The sequence below is a fragment of the Triticum aestivum genome, chromosome 1B (genome assembly GCF_018294505.1).
Source record: "Triticum aestivum cultivar Chinese Spring chromosome 1B, IWGSC CS RefSeq v2.1, whole genome shotgun sequence".
Lineage (NCBI taxonomy): Eukaryota > Viridiplantae > Streptophyta > Magnoliopsida > Poales > Poaceae > Triticum > Triticum aestivum.
In genome coordinates, this window is record NC_057795.1 from 539,234,175 (window position 1) to 539,243,331 (window position 9,157).

The following is a 9,157-nucleotide window of genomic DNA, read 5'->3' on the forward strand; positions in this document are numbered from 1 at the left end:
CTATCTCAGAGTCAAGTCCATATTTAGTGCTAAACTTTTGAAAAGCATCGGTATTCATAAAAGATTTAACACAATCAGACTTAGGCTCAATACCTAAGTCTTTACCTTCGTCGAGTTCCCAATCTTCAGAGTTGCATTTAATTCTTTCTAAAAGATCCCACCGGAATTCAATAGTCTTCTTCATAAAAGAACCGGTAAAAGATGTATCGAGCATGGATTGATCATTACGAGAAAGCTGAGCATAAAAATTCTGAATAATAATTTCTCTTGAGAGCTCATGATTGGGGCATGAATATAACATTGACTTAAGCCTCCCCCAAGCTAGAGCGATACATTCTCCTTCACGAGGACAAAAATTATATATATAATTCCGATCATGATGAACTAGATGCATAGGATAATTTTTTTGATGAAATTCCAATTTCAACCGATTTCAGTTCCCAGATCCAATATCATCGCATAACCTATACCATGTCAATGCTTTTCCATTCAAAGATAAAGGGAAAACCTTCTTCTTAGCTTCATCCCTGGGCAAACCTGCAAGCTTAAATAATCCACAAATTTCATCCACATATATCAAGTACATATCAGGATGTTCGGTTCCATCTCCTGCATAAGGATTAGCTAGCAGTTGTTCTAATACACCCGAAGGAATTTCATATTCAATATTTTCAATAGGTGCAGTAGGTTGAGGGGCAACTAATTGTGGTTCCGGTCAAGGTGAAGATACCCCGAACAAACCCCTCAAAGGATTGTTTTCCATAGTAGCAAGTGATAATAAATTTCAGCATGTAGTAATAATGTTTCCTTACCAATTTCCACTTACCAAGAGCGCTTCACTCCCCGGCAACGGCGCCAGAAAATGGCCTTGGTGACCCACAAGTATATGGGGTCAATTGTAGCCTTTTCGATAAGTAAGAATCCAACAAGGAGCAGAAGGAAATGACAAGTGGTTTTCAGCAAGGTAATGTCTGCAAGTGCTAAAATTGTAAGTAGCGGAGTATTTTAATAGCAAGATAATTTGCAACGAGCAAGTAACGATAGAAGTAACAAAAGTGCAGCAAGGTAGCCCAATCCTTTTGAGGCAAAGGACAGGCCAAAACGGTTTCTTATGATAAGCAAAGTGTTCTTGAGGGTACACAGGAATTTCATCTAGTCACTTTCATCCTGTTGGCTTAATTCGTGCTCGGTACTTTGATAATTTCATATGTGGGTGGACCGGTGCTTAGGTGCTGTTCTTACTTGAACAAACCTCCAACTTATGATTAACCCTCTCGCAAGCATCCACAACTACGATAAAAGTATTAAGAATAAATTCTAACCATAGCATTAAACTTTTGGATCCAATCGGTCCCTTATGGAATAGCGTATAAAATGGGGTTTAAGCTTCTGTCACTCTCGCAACCCACCATCTAATAACTACTCCACAATGCATTCCCTTAGGCCCAAATATGGTGAAGTTACATGTAGTCGACGTTCACATGACACCACTACGAGAATGACAACATACATATCATCAATATATCAAACACATATCAAGTTCACATGATTACTTGCAACATGATTCTCCTGTGACCTCAAGAATGAAAGTAACTACTCACAAATGATAGACATGCTCAAGATCAGAGGGATATTAAATAGCATAATGGATCTGAACATATAATCTTCCACCAAATAAACCATATAGTAATCAACTACAAGATGTAATCAACACACCAAGTCACTCACAAGCACCAATCTATAGTTTTGATACAAAGATTGAACACAAGAGATGAAATAGGGTTTTAGAGGAGTTGGTGATGTGAATATATTGATGAAGATAGCCCTCTTCAATATGGGAGAGTTGTTGGTGATGATGATGATGATTTTCCCCTCCGGGAGGGAAGTTCCCCCGGCAGAATCGCTCCGCCGGAGGGTAAAAGTGCTCCTGCCCAAGTTCCACCTCAAGGTGGCGGTGCTTTGTCCCGAAAGTCCTCCTCTGATTTTTTTCTAGGTCAAAATTACTTATATACCATAAGATGGGCACCGGAGGTGGGCCGAGGAGGTCAACACCCACCAGGGCGCGCCTGAGCCTCCTGGCGCGCCCAGGTGGGTTGTGCCCACCTGGTGGCCCCCTTTGGTACTTATTTTGCTCCAATATTAATTCAATATTTCATAAAAATTCATCGGGAAGTTTTAGCTCATTTGGAGTTGTGCAGAATAGGTAGCTTGACGTAGCTTTTTCAGGTCCAGATTTCCAGCTGCCAGAATTCTCCCCCTTTGTGCATACCTTGCATATTATGAGAGAAAATGCATTAGAATTACTCCAAAAAGCATTATTATACAATAAAACAACATAAATAATAGTAGAAAAACATGATGCAAAATGGGCATATCAAACATCAGCGCCCCAGTTTGGAGGGCCGAAGTTCAACCTTGAGGCCATGATGAATCAGCCTTGTCCAAAGCACGACACCCAGGAGAAGTCGGACAGTCATCTATGGAAGGATTTCTTCACAAGAGGGAGTATAGAAACTCTAGTTTTTTCCAGAATAATCATGGCCCACATGGCGGTTCAGGGTCCGGCTCTCACGGACCTGGTTTTGGAGGTGGCGGTTCAAGCTCTGGTTTTTAGAGCGAAGGCAATCAAGGTGGTTTTAATCAACAATCTGGCCAAGGGAATCAGCAGCAACAGTCTTGTTATCAGAGCAATCCAAAGCAGCTGAATAGTATTCAATATCATGTGTTCACCACAAGTCTGTGCAAACGAGATCAGAAAATCCATAAGCAAGCAGTGAACTTAGTTGAGCCGGTGGTGCCCCGATATTTGAGGTGGTCTGAGCAGCCTATCGTATGGAGCCGTGAGGATCAACCGCCCCGGGTTGACAATCTGGGTAAATTGGCATTGGTGGTTTCCCCTCAGGTAGGAGGGTACAAACTTACAAAGGTGTTCATGAATGGGGACAATAGTATCAATATCCTTTAATATGATAATTTCGTATGAATTTGAGTGACAAAGATCTCAAGATGTCTTATACTATTTTCCATGGGGTGGTGCCTGGTAAGTCGGCATATTTTGTGGGTAAGATTACCCTGGAGGTGGCCTTTGGTAATGACCATGATTCTAGAGCTGAAAAATTTATGGCACGACCTTGTTATGTTTATTTGTAGCTTAAAATGTCGGGTCATAAAGGCACCATGATGGTGCATGGTGATAGGAAGATCGCTCTAGATTGCAAACAAGGTGATGTTGCGTATGCTGAGTTGGCTTGTTCCACAGAGGAGTGGAAGTTTTATAAGTATAATGTTGACCCGGTGGATATGACGCCCTTAAAGAAGCCAACTACAAAGAATGACCCCTTATTGAAGTTTAAGTCGGCGGATGATACTAAGTTGGTTGATTTCGTTCCTGGTGATTCATCCAAGCAGTTCAACATCGGTGCTAATATGGATCTGAAATAGGAAAGCACGCTCATCGAGTTCATCCATGAGAACCGGGACATCTTTGCATGGAAACCTTCTGACATGCCAGGTGTACCGACGGAACTCACTGAGCACACTCTTAATGTTGATCCAAAGTTTAAACAAGTCAAGCAATTCCTTCGCCATTTTAGTGAAGAGATGCGCAAGGCCATCGGTGAAGAGGTGGCCCGGCTCTTTGTTGCTGGATTCATCATTGAAGTTTTTCATCCTAAGTGGTTGGCTAACCCTGTGCTAGTGCTTAAGAAAAATGGCACTTGGCTATAGATGTTAATAAGGCTTGTCCGACTAACCCTTTTGCTCTCCCTCATATTGATCATATTGTTGATGCTACGACGGGATGTGAGCGTTTGAGCTTTCTGGATGCTTATTCTGGTTATCATCAGATCAAGATGGCAGTTAAGGATCAGGAGAAGACATCTTTCATCACTCCCTTTGGAGCCTTCTGCTATATGTCTATGCCTTTCGAGCTCAAGAGTGCCCAGGCGACTTATCAGCGGTGCGTTCAGAATTGCCTCCACGACCAGATTGGACGCAATGTTCATGCTTATGTGGATGATATTGTTGTGAAATCAAGGAAAAAGGAGACTTTGATAGATGATTTGAAAGAGACCTTTGACAATCTCCGAGTCTACAAGATGATGCTTAACCCGGCCAAGTGTGTCTTTGGCGTGCCAGTAGGTAAACTATTGGGTTTCTTGGTCTCTGAGAGAGGCATTGAGGGTAACCCGGAGATGATCAAGGCTGTCACTTCTTTGGCTAAGCCGGCATGTATCAATGATGTATAGTGTTTGGCGGGTCGTATAGCGGCTTTGAGCCGGTTTATAAGCCGTTTGGGAGAAAAGACTATTCCTCTCTATCGGATGATGAAGAAGACAAATCATTTTGTCTGGAGTGATGCTGCTAATAAGGCGTTTGAGGCGCTTAAGAGACAGCTGGCTGAACCACCGGTTCTTGCAGCGCCTATTGAGAAGGAGCCCTTGCTTTTATATGTGGCTGCAAACAACGGAGCTGTCAGTATGGCAGTTGTGGTGGAAAGGAAAGAGTCGGGCAAGGAGTATCTAGTTCAAAGGCCGTTTTATTATGTCAGTAAGGTGATCATTGAGTCTAAGCAGATATACCCACATTGACAGAAATTGGTTTATGGCATTTTCGTGGCTAGCCGTAAGTTGAAACAATATTTCCTTGCTCATCCCATCACTGTGGTTCTGCTCTCTTGGGGATATTATTCAAAACAGAGAAGCCATAGGTCGGGTAGCCAAGTGGGCTATTGAGCTTGGACCTCATGGTTTGAAATATATGCCTCAGACAACTATCAAGTCTCAAGCACTTATGGATTTCATTAATGACTGGATAGAGCTGCAGATGCTTGAGGAAAAGCCAGATAACACATATTAGACTATTCACTTTGATGGATCCAAACAATTGGAAGGCTCGGGGGATGGAGTTATCTTGACTTCCCCACGAGGTGATAAGTTTTGTTATGTTTTAAGGTTGATGTTCCCTTGTACTAACAGTGCAGCAGAGTATGAAGCCTTGCTCGATGGTCTTCGGATGGCTAAAGAGATGAATCTAAGTTAGGTGAGGTGTTTTGGTGACTCAGACTTGGTGGCTCGGCAAGTTTCAGGAACTTGGGATTCCAAGGATCCACTCATGGCGGCTTATCGCTGAGTGGTTGATACAATTGCTGGTCATTTCAAGGGTTATCAAGTGGAGCATGTTGATCGCAGGAAAAATGAGGCTGTTGATGCTTTAAGCCGGCTGGGGTCCTAGCGTAAGCCGGTGCCCCCTAATGTTTTCCTCGATATTTTGCATAATCCATCAGTTAAATTGCCTACAGAGAGGATCTTGCAATTCCTGACCCGGAGGCACAGTTGGTGGTGCTCTCCATGTTATTCTGGATTGGACTGTTCCATATTTGGCTTATATGACCCGGGGGTGAGTTGCTTGATGATGAAACTTTGGCCAGGCAAATAACCCAGAGGTCTAAGTCAATGACTATTGTCAATGGTGAGATACACCGATGCAGTGTTACAGGGGTGTTTCAACGATGCATCTCTCCCGAGGAGGGCCGTGAAATTCTAAGGGAGATTCATGAAGGAGATTGCGGTCATCATGTTGACTCTAAATCTCTTGTTGCTAAAGCTTTTCATCATGGATTTTATTGGATGACGGCTCATGCTGATGCAGAAGATTTGGTCAGTAAATGTGATGGTTGTCAGAAATTTTCAAGACAAGCTCATGTGCCATCTCAAGAATTGAGGATGATTCCAATTACTTGGCCATTTGCAGTATGGGGGCTGGATATGGTTGGGCATTTTAAAAGGTCCAAGGAGAAAAATACTCACCTCCTAGTGGCCGTTGACAAGTTTACAAAGTGGGTTGAAGTTGAGCCGGTCAGCAAATGTGATGCAGCAACGGCGGTTCAATTCATTAAAAAGGTGATCTTTGATTTTGGATACCCCCATAGTATCATTACTAATAATGGTACTAATCTGTCTAAGGGTGCGATGAAAGAGTTATGTCAACAAGAACATATTCGTCTTCATGTGTCGTTCGTGGCTCACCCCCAGTCTAATGGTCGAGCTGAGAGGTCCAATCAATAAATCTTGAGAGGTATCAAACCCCGGCTTATGGTCCCTTTGCAGAGGATGTCGGGTTGTTGGGTGGAAGAATTGCCCTCAGTGCTATGGATTATCAATAGTACCCCCAATAGGTCTATGGGTTACACACCTTTCTTCATGGTTTATGGCGCAGAGGCGGTTCTTCCTAGTGACATACATCACGACTTGCCCCATGTGGCGGCTTATGTTGAAGTTGATAATGAGAAAGCACGTCAGGATGCTCTTGACCTTTTGGATGAGGAGCGTGACCTTGCAGCAGCTCGTTCGGCGGTTTACCAGCAAGATCTGTGTCGTTATCACAGCCGTCGGGTTAAAACCAGGACCTTTCAAGAAGGAGATTTGGTGCTCCGACTCATCCAGGATCAAACTGACATGCACAAGCTATCCAACCTTGGGAAAGACCCTTTGTGGTCAGAAAAAATCTGAACAATGGGTCATACTACCTTATCGATGTTCGAGACCACAAGGACTCACGCACGTCGGAGGAGGAGACCCGCTCGTCGTGGAATATTGCTCATCTTTGGCCTTATTACACTTGAGCCACCAGCCCTTGTGATGTACATACTTCTACCAATGTATATATTATGATTAGTATAATAAAGCTGGCATCCCTGATAATACAGGACCTCTGTCATTTCCTTTCTGAGAATCTGAGTCTTTATTGTCAATTCATAAGGTCACTTGGGGACTTCCTGTTCAAATGAACATAGCTATGACTACCCTCTTGATCCGGCTTGTACGCCTTCATTACAAATTACTTGGGGGCTTCCTGCTCATTGGGCATAGCTATACTACCCTACTGATCCGACTTGTACGCCTGGATAGAAATATTACTTGGGGGCTCCTTGTTAAATGAACAGAGCTTTGTTGTCCCTTGTAATAGGCTTGGACGCCACGTGTATTCACCAAAAATCCGTGTTATTCTGCCTTTGTATGCTTGCCACTCTGACCAGGTAATCCTGGAATGACTCGCCGTACTCTTGACAGTCGATCTTATAAAGACCCTGAACTTGTCAAGGTTAAAACGTTGATTGGTCATGTGAGGCCCGACTTACAAGTTTGAATTAAGGAGTAACTTAGTGGTTGTGTGGACCTTGAATAGCACATGATATTGAGGCTTGGTAGCCTTTGAATGCCTTGTTTTTCTGGTTTGTATTGGCTTTGAAACTTTTTTGCGATTTCTGTTCATACCATATTGATATATGGTTGAAAATTGATTAGGGCCATGTTGCCTTGATCTTTATGATTCAAATTTGAATAGATCCGGGTTTTTCCTAATCCGGCCTGGCTTTCGATGTTAAGTCACCAGTGTGTGGTCATTATGTGCTTGGAGTTCTGCGCTAAGTTTTTGGGATATTGCCCTTTGCTGCCTATGGCGTTGTAAGTCTGCAGTATGAATAAATTGCACAGGGTGATGCGCTCTGAGTCTTTGGGCTGTTAGCCTTACTGCATATGGCGTGGTAAGCCGGCAGCATGAACAAGTATCACAGGTATGATATTTATTTTTGTTATGATCATATGAGGTTTTGATAAACCTGCCCTGGTTATGGACTATATAGTTACCAGTGGATTTTATATGGGGCATTGTGACCCACCCTGGGGTAAAACTGCCAGGGTAAATGTTATCTGCTTATGTGCAGGAAATATGATAAATATGGTCTGCATAATCTGATGATATTATAAAGCATAAGTGCCAGATCTTCAAACATCAGATCGGCGATTCAAAAGTGTTATGCAAATCAACACACACGATGGCATGGCAGATCGTTGTTTTCAAACTAGCCTATTACAAGGCATCGGGCGGCCCAAAAGAATAAGTGTTTTGATGCACAAAGTATCCCAAGTGGCAGATGATAAGCCGACCCTTGGATTAAGGGTTTTGACCTTGGTGGGTAGAGGATTCCGGGTCATCTTGCACTAGTTCATCTCCTTCTTCTTCACCCGTTAACTGGAAGTCAGAGGTGGCCCAGTTGATCCCAGTCAAAGCTTTGAACACAACTTCGTCGTCAATAAGTGTTGACGGGTCAATATCAGGGGAAAAGGCGTGCTTATGAATTGGCGGAATAAGGACCTGGGCCTCATGAATCGGCGCTTTCACCTTCTTGTTGTCAGCATCATAAACCGCTTGATAATGGGACAGGTCCGTGTCTTCAGCCAGTTTGCTTGCTAATGGGCGTATTTCCCTTGCTATTTCAGAAAAGTCATCAGCGCTGAAGGGATACCCGTCCTCTTTTACGCTTGGATAGCCATTGGCCAAATCCTCTAGATCAAGATCTGCTTGCCACGCCTTTGCCCGGGTTAATGCAGTGATTGCACTGGCTCTAGCAGCTGACCGCTTCAGATCCTCAACCCTTTGGGGCAGCACAGACAGCTTTTCTAGCGTGTCTTTGATGAGGGTTGGTGGTTGTTTTTTATGAGAGGCAGTAGAGATAGCTCATTGCACGCCAGTGTACAATTGCTCTATAAGAGTATAGGCGGCTTTCAGCTTCATGCGCATGTCTGAGCCAAGATGGGCGATTCTGGAGCCTGCATTACCAAATAAATTGATAAGCTGGATGAATGATTATTCAAATGCATTTATGGTGACAGATTGAGATAGCGTTACTTACCAAAGATGGCGGTTGTCATGGTATTAATTTGATGCTTTAAGCCGGAAAACTCTTCAGCCGCCGGCTTAAGGGCAGCCTCTGCTTCTTCTGCTGTTTTCTCAGTCTCCTAGTTTGTCCTGTCAGCCTTGAAGTCCTTTTTCAACTTCTCCATCTCTTCCAGGGCGGTTGTCAGTTCTGATTTGGCCTTGGAAGTTTCAGATTGTTGAGACTTGATATTTTCCTGAAGATCGGTGACTTAGGATTCTTTCACATTGAGTTCAGCATGTAGTATGCAAACGACAGGCGGTATTAAAATAATTTTATTTAAAAATCCCAAGCACAACACAAGTATTTCACTTGGCACTTGGGGGCTAATGCACATTGCTATTTTTGAAGACAATTCTATGATGACCCTGCTATACTATTATGACTATAACCGACTCATCGGGGCTACATACTTGGATTTTACTGACAATTATGGTGATA